Source organism: Triticum dicoccoides, chromosome 6B, assembly GCF_002162155.2.
Source record: "Triticum dicoccoides isolate Atlit2015 ecotype Zavitan chromosome 6B, WEW_v2.0, whole genome shotgun sequence".
Lineage (NCBI taxonomy): Eukaryota > Viridiplantae > Streptophyta > Magnoliopsida > Poales > Poaceae > Triticum > Triticum dicoccoides.
Window position 1 is genome coordinate 462,509,448 of NC_041391.1, and position 27,484 is coordinate 462,536,931.

The window sequence follows — 27,484 nt, forward strand, 5'->3', positions numbered from 1 at the left end:
CACAACCAACGTCCCCACCCGAGCCCCTTCCTTCGCACCAGCGAACTCCGGCGAGCTCTAAAAAATCGACTGACTCAATTTTGATATTTAGTATACTGTCATTTAACTATTGTGGAATATAAAAGGGGAAAACCATAAGCATTGCGAGTATAGTGTTGAACGTGCCATGGTGGATCTGAAGGTGCAAACCGGACAAAGGAAACTTCGCAACCAATGTTTGCTTTCAACTAACAAGTAAGTGATGTACAAGAAATCGGAGTAAAGCAGTGGCGATTTATTTTCTTGCCGCGCTAAATAAGTTGAGCAGATACAAAAGAGTACCGCCTCTGGTGCGGTACCGTGTATGCATCTGCTGAGAATTTGATGGTGCTGCAGTAGCAATGGTTGTCGGCGGCATGGAAGGATATCTAGGAGGGTAGACGGTGGCAGCAGGGCGCGGTGGATGAGACGGTCGTAGGAGCGACACCGGCAAGGTGGATGACGACAGGGATGAAGCGAGAGGACGGGATGCAAGGATACCGTTCTGAAGCTGTGGATGAGAGAGGTCTATCTCTTGTAATGGAAGACGGCGTCGGGGTATCAGCTCCGGCATGGTGGAGGAGGACGGGGTGGATGGGGTAGCGGGCGGAGGAGGCTGGGGTGGAGAGTGTGTTTTGGCGCCCACGGAGTATGAATGGGGAAATGGAGGGAGAGAGGAAGGGGGTAACCATGTCTTCAGGGTGCACTTGTCTCAAATGCGAGGAAATTTACAAACTTAGCCCCCGCTTAAAATTACCTACATCACAGCAATATTAGTTGGTTGGGGATAGGACGGTAATCTTGCATTCACCGAATATTTGCCGATGAGAGTTTGTTTTGGCGCCCACCGTGTATGAATCAGGGAGGGAGTCGATTTCGGCCAAGGAGACACAATGTTTTGGTGCCCAACATGTATGAATCTAGGTGAGAGGCAGTTATGTCATGCTTGAGTGAAATTACAAACCTACCCCTATCGAAACCTAAAGAAATCAAGCCGATAGGCTTTGCGTGTCAGGGATAGGCAGTAATTCCATCTCACGGATTTTGGTTTTGGGCGGTTACTGCGACTTTCCCCTCTTCCTTCAAATTTTTGCAGAGCAAGAGTGCACGTTTACCAGGCCAACTCAATTCGAATCCAGTTTGTATTCTATTTTTGTTCGGGCGGGATCCATTTTCGATTGGACTAAAATTCTATATACATCATTTTTTATATATAATTTCAAAAGCACAACAAAGAATTCTGCTCCTTTATATATATATATATTATATGATTTACAAATACAATGATCTCAAAATCATAAGGTTGAATTCAAAAAATTTAAACCAAATTATGTTCTACTAAAACGTATGGATCAGTAATATCTACATATTAAATAATATAGATGCGTGTGAATTCATATGAGTATGCATGTTTGATAGATCAATTTTGGTTTGAGTATGAATTACATGTATCATCATCTCGAATTCAAATATTTGAATCCCTTTTATCACTACTGCAGGACGCTGCTAACGCGACACTATGATCAGAGACCCTTCGACGAAACTATGTGCGGTGCAATAATCGCAGATGGTGGTGTAAAAAATAGTCAAAAAAGGTGCAAATCGTTTGCAATAGAGGATGCATCAAACACGGTTTAGATTTTAGTTGCGTGTGTGATGCAGGACATATGGTTCAATTCCATTAACTGTTTGCGATGAGGAGGAACAAAAGAAACGGGCAGCCAGATGAAGGTGTGTGCGATATACAACATACGATTCACTCGGATGAACTGTTTGTGATTAGGTAACACAAAAGAAACGGTCAGCCAGATCAAGGTGTGTGCGATATACAGCATACAGTTCACTCGGATGAACTGTTTACGTTGAGACAAGAGAACAGAAATGGTTCAACTTAACAAGATGTGTGTGATACGGGGCAAATAGGTTTGTAATCAGAAACGTGTGTGAAGACCGATAACAACATAGACGATTGCTGCTAACAAGCCATATGTGTTGTGAGCAAACGATTGCCGGTATACAATTGTGAGTGATTGATGAAGACATCACTGACGGGTTCCATTGTTTAGTCTTTGTGCGATGTGATTTTCTTTGTCCGCACAACATCTACGCTCTGTCTACAGAGCATCAACATATATACTTAAAAAGACAGCATTGCATAACCAAATTAAGCATACAATTACACAAGTGACTACACACATAACATTTCCACACACCAAAGTAAGAAATTACATGCATACTAAACTAGGAGAAACGAGGATCTAATCATCTACTTATTGTTGCGACGATGTTTGGCATTGCTCTGCTTCCGGCTGGATCCCTGGCCATTTTGGGGACGGAGGCACTTCCTCATGTCAACGATCCGCCTGTACATGTCATAGATCGTGTACGCCTCCTTGGCCACGTACACGACGTGAGCTTTGTCGAGTTTCTCCATCCAGGCCGAGTGCCAGGCACGCTTGTCCTTGTTGCACAAATCCTTCATGTCTCTGTAGTACGGGTCGATGATGACCTCGGCGAGGTGAACCAGTGAGTCCTTCTAATGCTCCATGCTGCCCCAGATCTTGTATTTGCCTTTGATATCGACAAGATTCTAGCAGGCGATGCCGGAATTCTCGAGCGCCTTTACATCATTGCTGATGTCCACCATAGCGAACATGTAGTGGGGGCTGTTGACAAACCTGGTGAAATGCTCGCAAGGCCTTGTGGCCAGGAAGTAGTGGTAGACGAGGTCGTGGTGGCACACGCACATCTGGGCGACGGCGACCTTGGGATGAGACCCAACACGAGCATGGGTGTACTCGAGGTCAAACACGACCACCTTGTACTTATCCTCGGCAAGAAACTGCTCCATGATGTGGATGGAGTGCTCCACCCAGACCGGGTCATTGGTGTACACCACCGAGAGGTCCATGAACCTTCTGTGGGTGTGCACTATGGCATGCATGGTGAACTGCTGCTCGTCGTCGGCAGATGCTCGGAGCGCCAATGGAGCTGCGTAGGATACCCTCTAAGAATTTCCCGTGGTGGGTGTGCTTCTTACAATGGTGGGGTGCGATCGAAAGGTTGAAGAGACACAAGGGTTAAATGGCTGTTGTAATCAATGGGGGCAGGACGGCCTGTAATCATCACGTCTTGTCACGACATTCATAGTGGAGGATTCCAGTGCATGCTTGACAACACCGCACGGCACGCGTGGGCTTCAAGAGGCGCCAAATGTATCGTCGGTGAGCTTGTTCCTGTGCTACCGCGCTGTTTACCGCGCAAGCTTCCTACCCGGCTAGTTTGGCCATGCGTCGGCTAGAAGAGGGACAAATCATGGGCGTTTATTTGCAAAAACCTTTGTAAAAATGAAGTGTGTGGAATGACTTTGGTCATAAGTTTACCCGTGGGTGATGAGGTCAAAGTTACATAGAAGGGTGATGATGGACACTCGAGTGCGATAATTAATTCTGTGCTCTACATGGCACACGGTGGAAGAAACCAACTGTGTGCAATAATGTCGAAGATCGCAGTCGAGTTTGCTATACAGATCGTGTGCTGTGAGATCGACAAGTTAAACAGATTCGAGAATGGTTAATAAAATCTAAGACATTGCATATTAAGGTCAAAATAGTGCTACCAATATACGAGTCTCATACGATGCCATTTAAACGATTGTACCACAAAAGCTCGAAATATTACAAGGTTCAAATTCCATAGTTATATGGCTCAAAGTTGAAGATTACAAGGTCCAAACTAATATTAGAAATGAAATTTAGCTCATCAACTGCAAACACTCGCGCTGATCTGCTGAACATGGATATCAGAGAGGTTTAAACTAATATTACCACTTCTAAGTCTAGTCTTGAAACATCACAATTTTTGCGAAGGGATCAACCACTGAGAATTCATGCATGGTTTTGACACTATGGCTTCCGATTACTCTGTCATCTGAAGTTCCAAAATGATATTCAGCATTTTTGGAGCCTATTCCATCCTGCCGTAGGCGCCGGCGCTGATTAACAAACCATTCATTTTTGCAAAATAAATGTAGGGCAAACCTCATTTCCTTCAGCACCCTTGCGCTGAGAGCAAAGAACCTGGAGAATATAATCTCCGGTAAGGTCCCTCGGTAGGAGTTCAAAGTAATTTCTGAGAGATGCAGATCTTGGCATTCGACATGATTGTTATATTGTATCACATTATCCACCACTGGGCCTAATCTTATCTGCAAAAGAAGAAAACATGTTAGTACCTACATTCAGTTTTGAACATTACTACATGCCTATTTGGTTTGTAGGATTTGTAAAATGCACTAACATGCCATTTTTTATTTGACATGATTAACATGGTCATTTGATTACATTCTAGAAAAAATGTAGCCTTCTTCACAAGAGGTTGGAGTGGATGAAAATTTCACTAAGAAAACTAGTATAGATGAATCCAAAGGAGAAATGCTTATTGATTGTAACCATATGGATCAAGCAACCAATATGGGGGGGCATGTATGTACTGAAATCCACCAAAAGAATCCTTCAGTAATCGTAGTACATTGTCATTGTAAACTTGGAAAAAGGTGTCACAAATTGAACTCCCTTATGGTTAACATTTAACAGGAAAGGAACATCAGCTTGATATATAGCTTCTCCATGCACAGAAAGCATCTCAGGAAACTGACAACATGCTCCAGGTTGGGACCGATAGATTCTAGTGCCAAGACCTTCATTGTGCATAGTTTCGGGGTCAAGCTTGTCGGAATCATTTTCTGAATGACAGATGAACAAACATCTTCAAAATTAGTAATAATGTTAATTTGTAGAAGGAGAGGTAGAAGGCGACTGTTGTAGCTGAAGGGGTGTGGATCCAATAACAAGTTCGGAGTATTTGTTAGATGAGTAGCCCACCACTATCAATTTCAGCGCAGAAATGACTTTGATTCTAGTTGGAGAATCTTGATCAACTACAAGTAATCTCTCAAGTGAAGGTGTGTCCTCAATGACCATACCGTGGTACACATCTTGTGATGTCTTCCTGCCGCACCAGCAACACACGTAAATACACTACTTCAGGATGCTGCTAATGCGACACTACGATCAGAGGCCCTTCGACGAAACTGTGTGCGATGCAATAATCGCAAATAGTGGTGTAAAAAACCGTCAAAAAAGGTGGAAAATATTTGCGATGGAGGATGCATCAAACACGGTTCTGATTTTAGTTGCGTGTGCGATGCAGGGCATACGAATCAGTTCAATTAACTGTTTGCGATGAGGAGGAACAAAAGAAACGGGCAGCCAGATGGAGGTGTGTGCGATATACAACATATGGTTCACTCGGATGAACTACTTGTGATTAGGTAACACAAAAGAAACGGTCAGCCAGATCAAGGTGTGTGCGATATACGGCATGCGGTTCACTCGGATGAACTGTATTGTGTTGAGACAAGACAACAGAAATGGTTCAATATAACAAGATGTGTGTGATACGTGGCAAAACATGTCTGTAATCAGAAATGTGTGCGAAGACCGATAATAACAAAGACGGTTGCTGCTAATAAGACGTGTGTGTTGGGCCGATGAGATTACATACAGAACAACAACAACATATATATATATATATATATATATATATATATATATATATATATATATATAATAGGTGGCTACTACAACCATGGCATTTGCACACACCAACGTAAACTATTACATGCATAATTACATAGGTGGCTACTACACACATGACATTTCCACATACCAATAAAGTAAAATATATATTACATGCATGATTAACTAGCATAAACGATCATCTAATCATCATCTACTTCTTGTGATGCTTGCTCTACTTGTGGCTAGATCCAGACTCATCGATTTGGGTAACGAGGCACTTCCTCATGTCAACGATCCACCTATGCATCTCATAGCATGTGTACACGCTCTTGGCCGTGAACCTGAGGTGAGGTTCATCTAGTTGCCGCATCCAGGCCCTGTGCCTGGATACAAGACTTGTTCTCTGGGTGTCCTACTTCATCTATTTTTAGTTGGGGTCAATGATGGCCGATGCTAGTTCGACCAGGGAGTCCTTCTTCATGCTGCCCCAGACCCTGTAGTAGTCACGGATTTCAACAAGATTCTTGCAGGCCAACCCGTAACACTGAGCACTTTTACATCATCGGTGGTTTCCACCGTGGTGAACTTGTAGTCAGTGTTGTTGACAAACCTGTTGAAATGGTCGCAAGGCTCTGTGGCCATGCAGATGTGGTAGACAAGGACATGATGGCGCACGCACAACTAGGCGACATCAACCTTCTGATCTATGCAGGGACGACCGAAGGTGTATTGGAGGTTGATGCCGACCACCTTGTACTTGTCTCGAGCAAGCAACTACTCAACAATGTTGATGTAGTCATCCACAACAGTTGGGTCGATGGTGTACACCACCGAGACATCCGTCTCCCTTGTGTGGGTCTCCACTCTATGCTCGCCGAACTCCATTGGAGCGCCGCTAGACATGCCCTCTCTATGTGTCATCGTGGGTGTGTGATGTCTCCCTGGCTATGGCGCCAGTAAACTCCTGTCTACTAGGACTACGTCGGTATTTCCCCAAAGAGGAAGGGATGATGCAATACAGCGATGGTAGGTATTCCCCTCAATGATGAAACCAAGGTTATCGAACTAGTAGGAGAACCAAGCAACACAACGTAAGCAGCACCTGCACATAAATAACAACACCTCGCAACCCGACGTGTTAAAGGGGTTGGCAATCCCTTTCGGGGTACGGCGCCTCAAGACAGGCAAGCAGACATGAGATAAATTGTAGTAGATTGATAGATAAAATAAATAGAAATAAAATGCAGCAAGGTATTTTTGTATTTTGGTTTAATAGATCTGAAAATAAATGCAAGAGAAAAGTAGATCGCAAAGGCAAATATATGAGAAAGAAGACCCGGGGCCGTAGGTTTCACTAGTGGCTTCTCTCGAGAAAAGTAGCAAATAGTGGGTAAGCAAATTACTGTTGGGAAATTGATAGAACTTGAAATAATCATGACGATGTCCAGGCAATGATCATTACATAGGCATCACGACCAATATTAGTAGACCGATTCCTGCCCGCATCTACTACTATTACTCCACACATCGACCACAATCCAGCATGCATCTAGTGTATTAAGTTCATGGAAAAATGGAGTAATGCAATAAGAACGATGACATGATGTAGACAAGATCTATCTATGTAGAGATAGACCCCATTGTTTTATCCTTAGTAGCAACGATACATATGTGTCGTTTCCCTTTCTGCCAATGGGATCAAGCACGATAAGATCTAACCCACTACCGTGCACCTCTTCCCATTGCAAGACAAATAGATCAAGTTAGCCAAACAAAACCCAAATATTGGAGAAGAAATACGAGGCTATAAGAGATCATGCATATAAGAAAATAAACTCAAATAAATTTCATGGATATAAAAAGATATAACTGATCATAAACTCAAAGTTCATCAGATCCCAACAAACACACCGCAAAAAGAGTTACATCATATGGATATCCAAGACACCATTGTATTGAGAATCAAAAGAGAGAGAGAGAGGAAGCCATCTAGCTACTAACTACGGATCCGAAGGTCTACAAAGAACTACTCACACATCATCGCAGAGGCACCAATGGAGGTGGTGAACCCCATCCGAGATGGTGTATAGATTGGATCTAGTGGTTCTGGACTCTGCGGAGGCTGGATGAATATTTCGTCAACTCCCCTAGGGTTCTGGGATTTTTGGGGTATTGATAGAGCAAAGAGGCGGTCCGGGGGGCACCCGAGGTGGGCGCAACCCACCAGGGCGTGCCTGGGCCCCCTGGCGCGCCCTGGTGGGTTGTCCCCTCCTCGGGACTCCCCCCAGGTGCAACCAAGGCCCAATATCTTTCTTCCGGTCCATAAAAAATCACTGTGAAGTTTCGTTGCATTTGGACTCCGTCTGATATTGATTTCCCGCGATGTCAAAAACATGCAATAAACAACAACTGGCACTTGGCACTATGTCAGTAGGTTAGTACCTAAAAATTATATAAAATGACTATAAAATGATTATAAAGCATCCAAGATTGAACATAAAACATCATGGAACAATCAAAAATTATAGATATGTTGGAGATGTATCATCATCCCCAAGCTTAACTCATGCTCGTCCTCCAGTAGGTAAGTGATAAAAACAAAGTTTTTGATGTGGAGTGCTGTTTATCAAGTCATATCATATTCTTTTCTTTATAGCATGGACATTTGGACTTTTATGTGATTCAAAGCAATAGTCTAGTTTTGACATAATAATTTAGATACTCAAGCATATCAACAAGCAACCACGTCTTTCAAAATATCAATGCTAAAATAAGTTATCCCTAGCCCATCATGCTCAAACATTAATCCATTCATGAAACACACTCGCATATTAGCTACACCAAATACTTAAGTACGGTCATATTGCCTCTTGGTGCTTTTGTAAGAGAAGATGGAGACTCAAATTCAAAAATAGAAATTGCATAAAGTATAAGAAAGGCCCTTCGCAGAGGGAAGTAGGGATTTGTAGAGGTGCCAGAGCTCAAAGCGAAAAATTAGAGATAAAAACATTTTGGGAGGTGTATCCATCTCACCAACAAAAATGGCTTAGAGTTCTGAAAACTTTCCATGCTAGATATGCCGTAGGTGGTTCCCTAATAGAAAATAAAGTTTATTCCTTTTCCACCATTCTTTCACTTTCCATGGCTAGCCGTATGCACGGTTGCCCTCCATACGAACACTTTCCGAGGAATTTATTATTTGACAACATAAAGTAAATTCATTTTTGCATTCCGGGATTGGGCATCCCTAAAATCTTTGCCTTACTCTCGTGCAATGACAAGTGAATAAACACTCATCATGAGAATAACACATCCAGCATGGAAAATATTAGCCACCCGTCACCGTTCCGCGAGCAAAACGAACACACAAAAGAGAAGTTTATTTTGAATTAGAGATGGCACATGCAAATTTTCTTAGAACATCAAAAGAATACCGCATATAGGTAGATATAGTGGACTCATGTGGCAAAACTGGTTTAAAGGATTTTGGATGCACAAGTAGAGATCATACTTGGTGCAAAATGAAGGCTAGCAAAAGATGAGAAGCGACCAACCAAGAAACGAATAATCTCATAAGCAAGCATTAAGCATAATTAACACCGAATAATGCACCACAAGTAGGATATAATTTCATTGCATGACTATTGACTTTCGTACTTGCATAGGGAATCACAAACTTTAACACCAATATTCTTACTAAAGCATAATTACTCATCAACACAACTTACATATCACATCATCATATCTCAAAACTATTACTTAGAATCAAGTTTATTTTGTCCAATGATCTTCATGATTTTTTTACTTTATCCTTCTTGGATATCTATCACTTTGGGCCTAATTTTCATGTGTTGCTTTTCATAAGCTCAAACAAATATAAGTGACGATCATGAGCATAAATTTTTTATTTCTTCAAAATTTAACTAACTCTCAAATAAATCTAAGTGAAGCAAGAGAGCATTTCTTCAAAAATACTAAGCACACCATTCTCAAAAAGTTATAAGTGAATTACTAGAGCAAGTCCTAGATTATAAAGATTTAAATGAAGCATAGAGACAAATTCTAAAAAGTCATGAAATAATTTTGGCTCTCTCAAAAAAGTGTGTTCAGTAAGGATTTATAACTTAAAACACAAAATAAAACAAGCAAAGACTCATATCATACAAGACGCTCCAAGCAAAACACATATCATGTGACGAATAAAAATATAGCTTCGAGTAAAATAGCGATGGTCGTTATAAGAAATAGGGGATGCCACTCGGGGGCATTCCCAAGCTTAGTTGGTTGCTCATTCTTGGATAATAGCTTGGGATGCTAGGGCATCCCCAAGCTTAGGCTCTTCTATCCTTCTTTCATCCATCGTAAGACAACCCAAAACATGAAAACTTCAATCACACAAAACTCAACAATACCTTCGTGAGATCCGTTAGTATAAAAAAAGCAAACCACTACTATAAGTACTGTGTCAAACCAGTTAATATTTTGTTTTTGTATTATTTATACTGTATTCCAACTTTTCTATGGCAAAAACTCATCAAAGAAAACCATAGAGCCTTCAAAATAAGCACACAACACAAAGAAAATAGAATCTGTCAAAACAGAACAGTTTGTACTAATCTGACACTTTCAATACTTCTGTAACTCAAAAACTTCAGCCAAATTAGGAAGACCTGGGTAATTTGTATATTAATCTTCTGCAAATAGAATCAGGGTAAAAGAAATTTTCTGTGATCTATGAAAATTATTTTCGTGAGTGCGTAAGTTTCTGTTTTTTTAGCAAGATCAAACAGCTATCACCCAAGAAGATCCTAAAGGCTTTACTTGGCACAAACACTAATTAAAACACAAAAAACACAAAAACACAATCATACCAGTAGAATAATTGTGCAAACACACAAGAACAAAAGCAAAAAGCAAAAATAAATTTTATACATTGGGTTGCCTCCCAACAAGCGCTATAGTTTTACGCCCTTAGCTTGGCATAAAGCAAGGATCTAAGTATTGTCATCTTTGGTTCGAGATCCATAAGATGCCCTCATGATTGTTTCATAAGGTGGCTTAATTCTTGTTCTAGGGAAGTGTTCCATACCCTTCCTCAAAGGAAATTGGAACTTAATATTGCCTTCTTTCATATCAATCACGACACCGATAGTGCGTAAAAATGGTCTACCAAGAATAATTGGACAAGGCGGATTGCAATCAATATCAAGAACAATAAAATCTATGGGCACAAAATTCCTATTCACAAGAATAATAACATCATTAATTCTTTCCAATGGCTTTTTAATAGTAGAATCCGCCAGGTGCAAATTCAAAGAACATTCTTCAAGATTAGTAAGACCAAGCACATCACCTAAAGATTTCAGAATTGTAGAAACACTAGCACCGAAGTCACATAGAGCAAAACACTCATTATTTTTAATCTTGACTTTGATAGTAGGTTCCCATTCATCATTCAATTTTCTAGGAATTGAAACTTCTAATTCCAACTTTTTTCCAAAGCTTTCATCATAGCATCAACAATATGATTAGTAAAAGCTTTGTTTTGTTCATAAGCATGGGGTGAATTTAACATGGATTTCAACAAAGAAATACAATCAATCAAAGAGCAACTATCATAATTAAAGTCTTTGTAATCCAAAAGGGTGGGCACATTACTAGTTAAAGTTTTGACCTCTCCAAACCCACTTTTATTAATTTTCTCAACTAGATTTTCACCCTCCGAAATATTGGGATGCCTTCAGCCTAAATTTGACTCTTCTCCAGTCCCTTTTTCATCAGTATTAACTTTACTAAACAAGGAATCAATAGAATAAACACCAATCATTTTAAGATCTTCATCACTTTATCGAAAGAAATCACTAGAGAACGCTTTTTCTAAAAATTCTCTTTTAGCTCTAAGAATAGAAGTTCTTTTCTTACTTTCATACATAGAAACATAAAGAGCTTTAATTGAGTCATCAACCTTAGACACACAAATTTTCATCTTCAGATTTTCCACATCAAGAGCAATTCTATCAACACTTCTATGCAAATCATCAATTTTATTCAACTTTCCTTCTATGGTAGTGTTGAAAACTTTTTGCGTGTTGATAAATTTTTTAATATTGTTCTCAAGATCATAGGTGTTCCTATTATTATTATAATATTTATTTCCATAGGAATTTCCATAATTATTAGAGGAATTACTAGGAAACGGCCTAGGATTAAAATTACCTCTATAAGCATTGTTATTGTTATTATTTTGAGAGATAAAATTCACATCTATGGCATCACTATTTTGCTCAATCAAAGTAGACAAAGGCATATCATTAAAATCAATAGGAGCACTTTTACTAGCAACCATTTTCATAAGAGCATCAACTTTATCACTCAAGAAGAAATTTCTTCAAGTGAAATAACTTTTTACTAGTAGGAGCTCTTTCGGTATGCCATTGTGAATAATTTGCCATGATATTATCAAGCATTTTAGTGGCTTCACCCAAAGTAATTTCCATAAAAGTACCACCCGTGGAGGAATCTAAAAGATTACGAGAAACAAAATTCAACCCCGCATAAAAATTTTGTATGATCATCCAAAGATTTAATCCATGAGTTGTGCAATTCCTTAGCATCATTTTCATCCTTACCCAAGATTGTACAACATGCTCATGTTCAAGGTGCTTGAAATTCATGATCTGGGTTCTAAGGGAAATAATTTTTGCGGGCGGAAAATACTTAGTGATAAAAGCATCTTTGCACTTATTCCAAGAATCGATACTATTGCGAGGCAAAGAACAAAACCAAATTGTTGCAGAATCACGCAAAGAAAACGGAAATAATTTCATCTTCACCACATCATTGTCCACATCTTTTTTATTTGCATATCGCATAATTCCACGAAGGTATTAAGATGGGACGCGGCATCCTCATTAGGAGTACAAGAAAATTGATCTTTCATAACAAGATTCAGCAAAGCAGTATTAATATCACAAGACTCCGCACTAGTGGCGGGAGGAGCAATCAGAGTGCCAATAAAATCATTGTTGTTGGTATTTGAGAAATCACATAACTTGGTGTTCTCTAGAGTCATGATGACCACACAACAAGATTGCACTCAAAACAGATCTGGCCAGAAAACGGCGAACGAAAAAGAGAGGCGAATAAAACGGCAAATTTTTGTGAAGTGGGGAAGAGGGAAACGAGAGGCAAATGGAAAATAATGAAAATTGCGAGGAGATGAGATTTGTGATTAGGAACCTGGTATATGTTGAAGATCCTCCCCGGCAATACCACCAGAAATTCCTTTTGATGTCGCTTGAAGCTACGTCGGTATTTCCCCAAAGAGGAAGGGATGATGCAGCATAGCGGCGGTAGGTATTTCCCTCAGATATGAAACCAAGGTTATCAAACCAGTAGGAGAACCAAGCAACACAACGTAAATATCCCCTGCACACAAATAACAACACCTCCCAACCCAACGTGTTAAGGGGGTTGTTAATCCCTTTCAGGCAACGGCGCTAGAAACGGCGTGTGCACGGGAGAAAGTTGTAATAGATTGAACAAATAGATTGCAAATAAAATAAAGTGCAGCAATGTATTTTTGTATTTTTGCTTTAACATATCTGAATAAAAACAGAAAATAAAATAGATCACAAAGCAAATATATGAGAAAGAAGACCCGGGGGCCGTAGGTTTCACCAGTGGCTTCTCTCGAGAAAAATAGCAAACGATGGGTAAACAAATTACTGTTGGGCAATTGTTAGAACTTCAAATAATCATGACGATATCCAGGCAATGATCATTACATAGGCATCACGTCCAAGATTAGTAGACCGACTCTTGCCTGCATCTACTACTATTACTCCACACATGGACCGCTACCCAACATGCATCTAGTGTATTAAGTTCATGGAAAAACGGAATAATGCAATAAGAACGATGACATGATGTAGACAAGATATATCTATGTAGAGATAGACCCCACCGTTTTATCCTTAGTAGCAACGATACATATGTTTCGTTTACCTTTCTATCACTGGGATCAAGCACCGTAAGACAAATAGATCAAGTTGGCCAAACAAAACCCAAATATCAGAGAAGAAATACGAGGCTGTAAGAGATCATGCATATAAGAGATCAAAGAAACTCAAATAACTTTCATGGATATAAAAAGATATAACTGATTATAAACTCAAAGTCCGTCAGATCCCAACAAACACACCGCAAAAAGAGTTACATCATATGGATCTCCAAGATATCATTGTATTGAGAATCAAAAGAGAGAGAGGAAGCCATCTAGCTACTAACTATGGACCTGAAGGTCTACAAAGAACTACTCACGCATCATCGGAGAGGCACCAATGGAGGTGGTGAACCCATCCGAGATGGTGTCTAGATTGGATCTAGTGGTTCTGGACTCTACGGCAGCTGGATGAATATTTCATCAACCGCCCTAGGGTTCTGGGATTTTTGGGGTATTTATAGAGCAAAGAGGCGGTCCGAGTGGCACCAGAGGTGGGCACAACCCACCAGGGCACGCCTGGGCCTCCTGGCGCACCCTGGTGGTTTGTCCCCTCCTCGGGACTCCCCCAGGTGCAACCAGGGCCCAGTATCTTCCTTCTGGTCCATAAAAAATCTCTGTGAATTTTCGTTGCATTTGGACTCCGTCTGATATTGATTTCCTGCAATGTAAATAACATGCAAAAAACAACAACTGGCACTTGGCACTATCTCAATAGGTTAGTACCAAAAAATGATATAAAATGACTATAAAATGATTATAAAACATCCAAGATTGATAATAAAATAGCATGGAACAATCAAAAATTATAGATATGTCAAAGACGTATCACGGCACCCCAGACCCTGCTGAATTCCTGCAGCTCTATGAGTTGAGCATCGAGGCGGCCAACGGCGACGAGAAGGTCATGGCGAACTTGTTGGGGAACGTAGTAATTTCAAAAAAATTCCTACGCACACGCAAGATCATGGTGATGCATAGCAACGAGAGGGGAGAGTGTTGTCTACGTACCCTCGTAGACCGTAAGCGGAAGCTTTAGAACAATGCGGTTGATGTAGTCGTACGTCTTCACAGCCCGACCGATCAAGCACCGAAACTATGGCACCTCCGAGTTCTAGCACACGTTCAGCTCTATGACGTCCCTCATACTCCGATCCATCCGAGTGTCGAGGGAGAGTTTCGTCAGCACGACGGCGTGGTGACGATCTTGATGTTCTACCGTCACAGGGCTTCGCCTAAGCACCACTACAATATTATCGAGGAGGACTATGGTGGAGGGGGCACCGCACACGGCTAAGAGATCAAGAGATCAATTGTTGTTCCCTATGGGGTGCCCCCTCCCCCGTATATAAAGGAGTGGAGGAGGGGGCCAGCCAAGGGGGGTGGCGCGCCCTAGGGGGGAGTCCAACCCCCACGGGGAGTAGGACTCCCCCCTTTCCTATTAGTAGAGGGAGAGGGAAGGAAGAGGAGGGAGGAAGAAGGAAAAGGGGTCGGCCCCCTTCCCAATTCAGATTGGGCTTGGGGGCCGCGCCCCCTCCTTTGCTCCTTTCCCCTCCTTTCCACTAAGGCCCAATAAGGCCCATATACCTCCCGGGGGGTTCCGATAACCTCCCGGAGCTCCGGTATTGTCCCAATCTCACCCGGAACCTTTCCGGTGTCCAAATATAGTCGTCCAATATATCGATCTTTATGTCTCGACCATTTTGAGACTCCTCGTCATGTCCGTGATCACATCCGGGACTCCGAACAACCTTCGGTACATCAAAACTCATAAACTCATAACTGTCAACGAAATCTTAAGCGTGCGGACCCTACGGGTTCGAGAACTATGTAGACATGACTGAGACACATTTCCGGTCAATAACCAATAGCGGAACCTGGATGCTCATATTGTCTCCTACATATTCTACGAAGATCTTTATCGGTCAAACCGCATAACAACATACGTTGTTCCCTTTGTCATCGGTATGTTACTTGTCCGAGATTCGATCGTCGGTATCTCAATACCTAGTTCAATCTCGTTACCGGCAAGTCTCTTTACTCATTACGTAATGCATCATCTCGTAACTAACTCATTAGGTACATTGCTTGCAAGGCTTATAGTGATGTGCATTACCGAGAGGGCCCAGAGATACCTCTCCGAGAATCGGAGTGACAACTCCTAATCTTGAAATACGCCAACTCAACATGTACCTTCGGAGACACCTGTAGAGCTCCTTTATAATCACCCAGTTATGTTGTGACGTTTGGTAGCACACAAAGTGTTCCTCCGGTAAACGGGAGTTGCATAATCTCATCGTCATAGAAACATGTATAAGTCATGAAGAAAGCAATAGCAACATACAAAACGATCAAGTGCTAAGCTAACGGAATGGGTCAAGTCAATCACATCATTCTTCTAATGATGTGATCCCATTAATAAAATGACAACTCATGTCTATGGCTAGGAAACACAACCATCTTTGATCAACAAGCTAGTCAAGTAGAGGCATACTATTGACACTATGTTTGTCTATGTATTCACACATGTATTATGTTTCCTGTTAATACAATTCTAGCATGAATAATAATCATTTATCATGAAATAAGGAAATAAATAATAACTTTATTATTGCCTCTAGGCCATATTTCCTTCAGTCTCCCACTTGAACTAGAGTCAATAATCTAGTTCACATCATCATGTGATTTAACACCAATATTCATATCTGTATATGATTAACACCCATAGTTCACATCGTCATGTGACCAACACCCAAAGGGTTTACTAGAGTCAATAATCTAGTTCACATCGCTATGTGATTAACACCCAAAGAGTACTAAGGTGTGATCAAGTTTTGCTTGTCAGAGAAGCTTAGTCAACAGGTCTGTCACATTCAGAGCCGTATGTATTTTGCAAATATTCTATGTCTACAATGCTCTGCACGGAGCTACTCTAGCTAATTGCTCCCACTTTCAATATGTATCCAGATTGAGACTTAGAGTCATCTGGATCGGTGTAAAAGCTTGCACCGATGTAACTCTTTATGACGGGCTTTTTTTATCACCTCCATAATAGAGAAATATTTCCTTAGTCCTCACTAAGGATATTCTTGACCAATGTCCAGTGATCTACTCCTAGATCACTATTGTACTCCCTTGCCAAATTCAGAGCAAGGTATACAATAGGTCTGGTACATAGCATAGCATACTTTATAGAACCTATGACTGAGGCATAGGGAATGACTTTCTTTCTCTTTTCTATTTTCTGCCATGGTCGGGATTTCAGTCTTACTCAATTTCACACCTTTGCAACACAGGCAAGAACTCTTTCTTTGACTGTTTCATTTTGAACTACTTCAAAATCTTGACAAGGTATTTACTTACTGAAAAATTTATCAAGCATCTTGATCTATCTCAATAGATCTTGATGCTCAATATGTAAGTAGCTTTACTGAGGTCTTTCTTTTAAAGAACTCCTTTCAAATACTCCTTTATGCTTTCTAGAAAAATTCTACATCATTTCTGATCAACAATATGTTACTCACATATATTTATCAGAAAGGCGGTAGTGCTCCCACTCACTTTATTGTAAATACAGGCTTCACCACAAGTCTCTATAAAACTATATGCTTTGATCAACTTACCAAAGCGTATATTCCAACTTTGAGATGCTTGCACCAGTCCATAGATGGATTGCTGAAGCTTGCATATTTTGTTAGCACCTTTAGGATTGACAAAACCTTCTGGTTGCATCATATATAACTCTTCTTTAAGAAAACCATTAAGTAATGCAGTTTTGACATCCATTTGCCAGATTTCATAAAATGTGGCAATTGCTAACATGATTCGGACAGACTTAAGCATCGCTACAGTTGAGAAAATCTCATTGTAGTCAACACCTTGAACTTGTCAAAAACCTTTTTGTGACAAGTCGAGCTTTATAGATAGTAACACTACTATCAGCGTCTTCTTCCTCTTGAAGATCCATTTATACAATATGGCTTGCCGATCATCGGGCAACTCCACCAAAGTCCACACTTTGTTCTCATACACGGATCCTATCTCAGATTTCATGGCCTCCAGCCATTTCGCGGAATCTGGGCTTATCATCGCTTCGTCATAGTTCGTAGGTTTATCATGGTCTAGTAACATGACTTCCAGAACAGGATTACCATACCACTCTGGTGCGGACCGTACTCTGGAAGACCTACGAGGTTCTGTAGTAACTTGATCTGAAGTTCCATGATCATCATCATTAGCTTCCTCACTAATTGGTGTAGGAATCACTAGAACTAATTTCTATGATGAACTACTTTCCAATTCGGGAGAAGGTACAATTACCTTATCAAGCTCTACTTTCCTCCTACTCACTTCTTTCGAGAGAAACTCCTTCTCTAGAAAGGATCCATCTTAGCAACGAATATCTTGCCTTCGGATCTGTTATAGAAGGTGTACCCAACAGTTTCCTTTGGGTATCCTATGAAGACCCACTTCTCCGGTTTGGCTTCGAGCTTATCAGGTTGAAACTTTTTCACATAAGCATCACAGCCCCAAACTTTAAGAAATGACAACTTTGGTTTCTTGCCAAACCACAGTTCATAATGTGTCGTCTCAACGGATTTTGATGGTGCCCTATTTAAAGTGAATGCAGTTGTCTCTAATGTATAACCCCAAAACAATATTGGTAAATTGGTAAGAGACATCATTGATCACACCATATCTAGTAAAGTACGATTACGACGTTCGGACACACCATTACATTGTGGTGTTCCTGGTGGCGTGAGTTGCGAAACTATTTCACATTGTTTCAAATGAAGGCCAAACTCGTAACTCAAATATTCTTCTATATGATCAGATTGTAGAAACTTTATTTTCTTGTTACGATGATTCTCTACTTCACTCTGAAATTCTTTGAACTTTTCAAATGTTTCAGACTTGTGCTTCATTAAGTAGATATACTCATATCTGCTCAAATCATCTGTGGAGGTCAGAAAATAACGATACCCGCCACGAGCCTTAATACTCATTGGTCTGCATACATCAGTATGTATTATTTCCAACAAGTCAGTAGCTCGTTCCATTGTTCCGGAGAACGGAGTTTTAGTCATCTTGCCCAAAAGGCCCGGTTCGCAAGCATCAAATGATTCATAACCAAGTGATTTTGAAAATCCATCTTTATGGAGTTTCTTCATGCGCCTTACACCGATATGACCCAAACGACAGTGCCACAAATAAGTTGCACTATCATTATTAACTTTGATGGCATCAATATTATGAATATGTGTGTCACTACGATCGAGATCCAACAAACTATTTTCATTGGGTGTATGACCATTGGAGGTTTTATTCATGTAAACAGAACAACAATTATTCTCTGACTTTAAATGAATAACCGTATTGCAATAAACATGATCAAATCATATTCATGCTCAACACAAACGCCAAATAACATTTATTTAGGTTTAACACTTATCCCGAAAGTATAGGGAGTGTGTGATGATGATCATATCAATCTTGGAACTACTTCCAACACTCATCGTCACTTCCCTTCAACTAGTCTCTGTTTATTATGTAACTCCTGTTTCGAGTTACTAATCTTAGCAACCGAACAAGTATCAAATACTCAGGGGCTACTATAAACACTAGTAAGGCACACATCAATAACCTGTATATCAAATATACCCTTGTTCAATTTGCCATCCTTCTTATCCAGCAAATATTCAGGGCATTTCCGCTTCCAGTGACCATTTCCTTTGCAGTGTAAGCACTCAGTTTCAGGCTTTGGTCCAGCTTTGGGCTTCTTCGCAGGAGTGACACCTTGCTTTGTCATTGTACTTGAAGTTCCCTTTCTTTCCCTTTGCCCTTTTCTTGAAACGAGTGGTCTTGTCAATCATCAACACTTGATGATCTTTCTTGATTTCTACCTTCGTCGATTTCAACATCACGAAGAGCTCGGGAATCGTTTTCGTCATCCCTTGCATACTATAGTTCATCACGAAGTTCTAGTAACTTGGTGATGGTGACTAGAGAACTCTGTCAATCACTATCTTATCTGGAAGATTAACTCCCACTTGATTCAAGCGATTGTAGTACCCAGACAATATGAGCACATGCTCACTAGTTGAGCGATTCTCCTCCATCTTTTAGCTATAGAACTTGTTGGAGACTTCATATCTCTCAACTCAGGTATTTGCTTGAAATATTAACTTCAACTCCTGGAACATCTCATATGGTCCATGACGTTCAAAACGTCTTTGAAGTCCCGATTCTAAGCCATTAAGAATGGTGCACTAAACTATCAAGTAGTCATCATATTGACCTAGCCGAACGTTCATAACGTTTGCATCTGCTCCTGTAATAGGTCTGTCACCTAGCGGTGCATTAAGGACATAATTTTTCTGTGCAGCAATGAGGATAAACCTCAGATCACGGATCTGATCCGCATCATTGCTACCAATATCTTTCAACATAGTTTTTCTCTAGGAACATATCAAAAAAATAAACATAGGGAAGAAACAAAGCGAGCTATTGATCTACAACATAATTTGCAAAATACTATCAGGACTAAGTTCATGATAAATTAAAGTTCAATTAATCATATTACTTAAGAACTCCCACTTAGATAGACATCCCTCTAATCATCTAAGTGATCACGTGATCCAAATCAACTAAACCATGTCCGATCATCACGTGAGATGGAGTAGTTTTCAATGGTGAACATCACTATGTTGATCATATCTACTATATGATTGATGCTCGACCTTTCGGTCTCAGTGTTCCGAGGCCATATCTGTATATGCTAGGCGCGTCAAGTTTAACCTGAGTATTCCGCGTGTGCAACTGTTTTGCACCCGTTGTATTTGAACGTAGAGCCTATCACACCCGATCATCACATGGTGTCTCAGCACGAAGAACTTTCGCAACGGTGCATACTCAGGGAGAACATTTCTTGATAATTAATTAGAGATCATCTTAAAATTCTACCGTCAATCAAAGCAAGATAAGATGCATAAAGTATAAACAACACATGCAATCAATATAAGTGATATGATATGGCCATCATCATCTTGTGCTTGTGATCTCCATCTCTGAAGCACCGTCATGATCACCATCGTCACCGGCGCGACACCTTGATCTCCATCGTAGCATCGTTGTCGTTTCGCCATCTATTGCTTCTACGACTATCGCTATCGCTTAGTGATAAAGTAAAGCAATTATAGGGCGCTTGCATTTCATACAATAAAGCGACAACCATATGGCTCCTGCCAGTTGCCGATAACTTGGTTACAAAACATGATCATCTCATACAATGAAATATAGCATCACGTCTTGACCATATCACACCACAACATGCCCTGCAAAAACAAGTTAGACGTCCTCTACTTTGTTGTTGCAAATTTTACGTGGCTGCTACGGGCTGAGCAAGAACCGTTCTTACCTACGGATCAAAACCAAAACGATAGTTCGTCAAGTTAGTGATGTTTTAACCTTCGCAAGGACCGGGCGTAGCCACACTCGGTTCAACTAAAGTTGGAGAAACAGAAACCCGCCAGCCACCTGTGTGCAAAGCACGTCGGTAGAACCAGTCTCGCGTAAGCGTACGCGTAATGTCGGTCCGGGCCGCTTCATCCAACAATACCGCCGAACCAAAGTATGACATTGATGTCTACTACACAACCTTCTTCTTGTAGACATTGTTGGGCCTGCAAGTGCACATGTTTGTAGGACAGTAGCAAATTTCCATCAAGTGGATGACCTAAGGTTTATCAATCCATAGGAGGCGTAGGATGAAGATGGTCTCTCTCAAGCAACCCTGCAACCAAATAACAAAGAGTCTCTTGTGTCCCCAACACACCCAATACAATAGTAAATTGTATAGGTGCACTAGTTCGGCGAAGAGATGGTGATACAAGTGCAAAATAGATAGTAGATATAGGTTTTTGTAATCTGAAATAATAAAAACAGCAAGGTAACAAGTGATAAAAGTGAGCATAAACGGTATTGCAATGATAGGAAACAAGGCCTAGGGTTCATACTTTCACTAGTGCAAGTTCTCTCAACAATAATAAAATAGATAGATAATATAACAATCCCTCAACATGCAACAAAGAGGCACTCCGAAGCCACTAATAGTGGAGAACAAACATAGAGATTATAGTAGGGTACGAAACCACCTCAAAGCTATTCTTTCGGATCAATCTATAAAAGTGTTCGTACTAGAATAACACCTTAAGACACAAATCAACCAAAACCCTAATGTCACCTAGATACTCCATTGTCACCTCAAGTATCCGTGGGCATGATTATATGATATGCATCACACAATCTCAGATTCATCCAACCAACACAGAGTACCTCAAAGAGTGCCCCAAAGTTTCTATCGGAGAGTCAAGAACATGTGCCAACCCCTATGCATAGGTTCCCAATGTGACAAAACCCGCAAGTTGATCACCAAAACATACATCAAGTGGCACATGATATCCCATTGTCACCACAGATAATCACGACAAGACATACATCAAGTGTTCTCATAAAAGACTCAATCCGATAAGATAACTTCAAAGGGGAAACTCAATTCATCACAAGAGAGTAGAGGGGGAGAAACATCATAAGATCCAACTACAATAGCAAAGCTCGGGATACATCAAGATCATGCCATAGAGCAACACGAGAGAGAACACGAGAGAGAGAGATCAAACACATAGCTACTGGTACATACCCTCAGCCCCGAGGGTGAACTACTCCCTCCTCGTCATGGATAGCGCCGGGATGATGAAGATGGCCACCGGTGATGGGTTCCCCCTCCGGCAGGGCACCAGAAAGGGCTCTCGAGAGGTTTTTTGGTGTCTACAGAGGCTTGCGGCGGCGGAACTCCCGATCTATCTTATGTTCTGGAAGTTTAAGGGTACGTAGGTATATATGGGTGAAAGGGGTACATAGGTGGAGCTACAGGGGCCCCACGAGGCAGGGGGTGCGCCCTAGGGGGGTGGGCGCGCCCCCCACCCTCGTGAGCACCTCCCGTATCTTCTGACGTGGAGTCCAAGTCCATCAGGTGGGTTTCCTTCCAAAAATAACTTCTCCAGTTGATTTCGTTTCATTTTGCTCCGTCTGATATTCCTTTTCCTCGAAACACTGAAATAGGCATAAAACAACAAATCTGGGCTGGGCCTCCGGTTAATAGGTTAGTCCCAAAAATAATATAGAAGTGGATAATAAAGCCCAATATTGCCTAAAACAGTAGATAAAGTAGCATGGAGCAATCAAAAATTATAGATACATTGGAGACGTATCAAGCATCCCCAAGCTTAATTCCTGCTCGTCCTCGAGTAGGTAAATGATAAAAAGAACTTTTTATGTGGAGTGCTACTTGGCATAATTTCAGTGTAATTCTTCTTAATTGTGGTATGAATATTCAGATCCGAATGAATACAAAATAAAAGTTCATATTGACATAAAAATAATAATACTTCAAGCATACTAACTAAGCAATTATGTCTTCTCAAAATAACATGGCCAAAGAAAGTTATCCCTACAAAATCATATAGTCTGGCTTTGCTCCATCTTCCCCACACAAAATATTTAAATCATGCACAACCCCGATGACAACACAAGCAATTGTTTCATACTTATGACATTCTCAAAACTTTTTCAATCTTCACCCAATACATGGGCGTGAGCCATGGATATAGCACTATACGTGGAATAGAATGGTGGTTGTGGAGAAGACAAAAGGAGGGAAGATAGTCTCACATCAACTAGGCGTATCAACGGGCTATGGAGATGCCCATTGTCGGTGTCAAAACCGGCGGATCTCGGGTAGGGGGTCCTTAACTGTGCGTCTAGGCGGATGGTAACAGGAGACAAGGGACACGATGTTTTACCCAGGTTTGGGCCCTCTTGATGGAGGTAAAACCCTACATCCTGCTTGATTGATATTGATGATGTGGGAATTACAAGAGTAGATCTACCACGAGATCAAGGAGGCTAAACCCTAGAAGCTAGCCTATGGTATGATTGTTGATATTCAACGGACTAAACCATCCGGTTTATATAGACACCGGAGAGGGCTAGGGTTGCACAAAGTCGGTTACAATGGTAGGAGATCTACATATCCGAATCGCCAAGCTTGCCTTCCACGCCAAGGAAAGTCCCATCCGGACACGGGACGAAGTCTTCAATCTTGTATCTTCATAGTCTTGGAGTCCGGATGATGATCATAGTTCGGCTATCCGGACACCCCCTAGTCCAGGACTCCCTCAGTAGCCCCCCAACCAAGCTTCAGTGACGACGAGTCCGGCGCGTATATTGTCTCCGGAGTTGCAAGGCGGGTTCTCCTTCAAACTTCATGTTCTTGTCGAATAGTGTCCGGCTTCCTTATAAATGTTGCGCTCCTTGGCTTCTACGTCCAATAATGGCCCTCTTCCACGTGTCGTATGAATGCGAAAAGCTAGGGTATTTTTACATTTTACCCCCTAGCCATGCGAACGAGCCGCCTATAAGAGAGGCGAGGATCTAGATCCAACTCACACCATCCTCCTTCCGCAAGTACTCATCGAAGTGCTTCTGACAAAAATCCATTCTATCATGGATATTTGACGCGGCTCCTCCTCTCGCGCTCCCAGCCCTCAGCCAGGAGATTGGGGGAGATGCTCAGTTCCACACAGCGAGCTAGTGGCACTCCAAACCGAGGGATATCTTCCCCCAGCCTTCATGGTTCCGGTTCGAGCCGGACTGACCACCTTCAGGGGTGGAAAGCAGGCGGAGAGCGTCCCCAACCCTTCCAAAGGAGAGCGGGTATGCTTCGTCCCTTATCTAATAAGGGGACTCGGATTTCCCATACATCCGTTTCTCCGGGGGCTCCTGGAGTTCTACGGACTCCAGCTTCACCACCTTACACCTACCTCCATTTTGCACATCGCAGGCTTTGTAGCTCTTTGCGAGCTATTCTTGGGCATCGAGCCCCATTTTGCGTTGTGGAAGAGATTGTTTTGCCTCGTACCCCATTCTCACGAGGGGTCGATATATCAAGTGGGCGGAGCCGAAATATGGCGCATCGCCGGGACCGGATATCTATCCGGCACCCCGAAGAAGGCGTCCGAAGACTGGCCTTCGGAATGGTCCTACATGGAGGACGCCCCTCTGTCGGATCCAGTTCGGATCGGCCTCCCGGAGTTCAGCAATGCTCCCTTGATGAAACGCCTGAGTTGGCGCCCGCGGAGCCCTCAATGGGAAGATGATGGGAGCGTCCATTATCTGATGGGCCGGATTAGGTTACTGGCCCACTCTGGATTGACCATGATTGGAATCATGCCCACGTGCATTATGCGAGGGGTGCAGCCGCTCCAATATAGGGGCCACCCTATGTGGGATTTCAACGGGGAAGATGACGCCACCCGTCATGGCCGCAGAGGGCCGGGCTCAGCCGCCGATCTGGTAAAGATCCTGTCCGGCTTGTACAAGGGGGAGGAGGAGGACATCCTCCGCACGAGTCCATTGAATGGATTCTCCATGAATAACCCTCGGAGCTGGGTAAGCGGACGTTTATCTATCCGATCCATATTTACAAAGTCAAGTATCTTACTTTGTGATTTCGACGCAGGAGCTGCGCCGGGACGTGGAGGGCATACAAAGCCTAACTCCACAGCCCGAGGATCCGGAACGATCCCTTGATCCGGCCTCCGAAGAGGATCCGGACATAAAGGTGGATCTGATTGACGGGGTGTTCCACCAACTTAGCATGGACAATGCTCTAGTCGCCATCATGGCTGACTACCCCGGTTTATTTCCGGCCTCCCAGGTGACTACGAGCGAGGTCTTGACACCATAATTTAATCCATGCTCATTTCTGACCATCCTATACTGATGGTGCATTGCAGGAGGCGCCTTTAAGGCGGGAAGCCGAACCCGCGGCAGCTGACCAGCAAGGGTCAGTTCGGCCCAACAGGCGGAAGAGGAGTGCGACGCGAATCGAAACGTCGCCGCAACGGTACGGCGCACCGCTGTTTTTAAGGGAAGGATCCCTAGGAGGTATATTAATGCTCATAACTTTTCCAGGAGAAAGAGCGCTCGCCGGACAGTGTCCGGAGAGGTTGCCAATCAAGCCTCCGCCAGCCATGCTCCAACGCGTGGTCCGGAAGGGGAGGCGAACACAAGGCATGAGCCGGATGCTCCTCCAACGGAGGATGCCGATAGGCTGTCCGCCACCCGGTCTGAGGTGGAGAGCGCCATGAATCACAGGCGTCGCCGGACAGTTCTTCGTGACGCGTGTTTCTCCCTGGAGGCGTTGAATGCCTTTGATGCGGGAGACGCGCACCTCCGTGCCGCTCAAGATGGTTTAACCAGAGCCACGGAGCAGTATGTGAAGGACATACGGGTAAGTAATTTTAATAGTTATATATGCCAGTAGCCCCCGAGACATAAAATAGTTAAAATAACTAATTTAAGGATCATTTATTATGCTGGATCTTACGGAGAAGAATACCCACCTTTCCCAGGAGCTTCAAGAGTGCAAGGCCCAATTTGAGGCCGCACTGGCCACCACAGGGGGAGCCACAGAGACCCCCGCTGGTATTACATACTTCGAAAAGATAAGTAGTTGACAAAGTGCGGCGTGTGCGTAAATCTGACAATAATATTGCAGAGGGCGCCGGACTAGATCCGGACAAGCAACAGCTACTGCGTCAGCTGAAGGCCGGCGAGAGGGTGCTTATGAAGGTGCAGCAGGAGAGGAACAAGCTCCAAGATGCCCACACCCAGCTAGGAGAAGAGCTGAAAGATGTTCGGGCCCAGCTGTCTGGCTCCGTGAAGGAGAATCAGCGGCTTCGTCACGGCATTTATAGTAAGTGCTTGAGCAAATTCCTTTGAAAAGAAGAATTCGGCGAGGAAGTCAATTGACAGAAATGTGTCTTTAGGTGTGCTCACAGGTCGCCCTACGGAGGGAATGCCCGGTTCAACAGGTGACCAACTCCCCGAGCTGATGCAACTACACGAACGTGTTCGACAAGCGATGAGTGGCGTCGCTCAGGCCTTATGGCCGTCCGTCTCCCTACCCGAAAGCCTTGAAGGGCTTGCCGAGAAGCTTCAGGGAGCACGACATCGCTTCCGTCTGTGGAAGATATCGGCCTGCCGTCAAGGCGCCAGGGAGGCCTGGGCCATGGAGAAGACGTGGTACAAGAAGGCGGATCCGAACCATATGGCCGAGGTCGGGCCTGTGGGGCCCGATGGGAAGGAGATCCCTGTGAGCTTGATGTATGGCCAAGTAGAGTTGGCTGCTAAGTATTCCCAACAGGACTGTAAATTAGACAGCCTGCTAGACGGGATCGAAGAGGAGTACAATCAGTCAATTTGACGATGTATTTTAAAATGACATGTAAAATGCCTTCTAGCCGGATTGTAGATCGTTTGTCTTTGCCGACCTTTTCGCTTCAACCTCGGGACCCTAGAGTCGGAGTGTGTCCGAGTACCTTCTCAGTTATGAAAAAAACCGGGGCATGCATGGAGACCAGGCGTAGGGGTCATTAGTGCTTTATCAGACAAGTGCCCAACTAGTTATGTTATATTACATGGTTAGTAAGAAACATCTTCCAGGGAGAATAGTTCTGTTAGGGGTTCCTTTCCCTGGGAGGCATGCCCTAAAGTGCATGCCCACACTGCGAAAAGAGCAGAAAAAGCATCTGGGCGCAGATAAGTTAAATAAGTAATAAATCATCTTTCAAGTCACCGATCGAATATTCCCTTAAGAACGCTAGCTTTCGGCTTCACCCAGTCTGAGGTACACATCCGGCTGACCCGGCAGTAACAATCACAGAGGTGCTCCCTTTACCTCCTAGCCGAACAATCGGGAATGTAGGGGTAAGCACAGGAGCCATGTAACCCAGCTTGGCCAAAACTTAAGTCATATCGA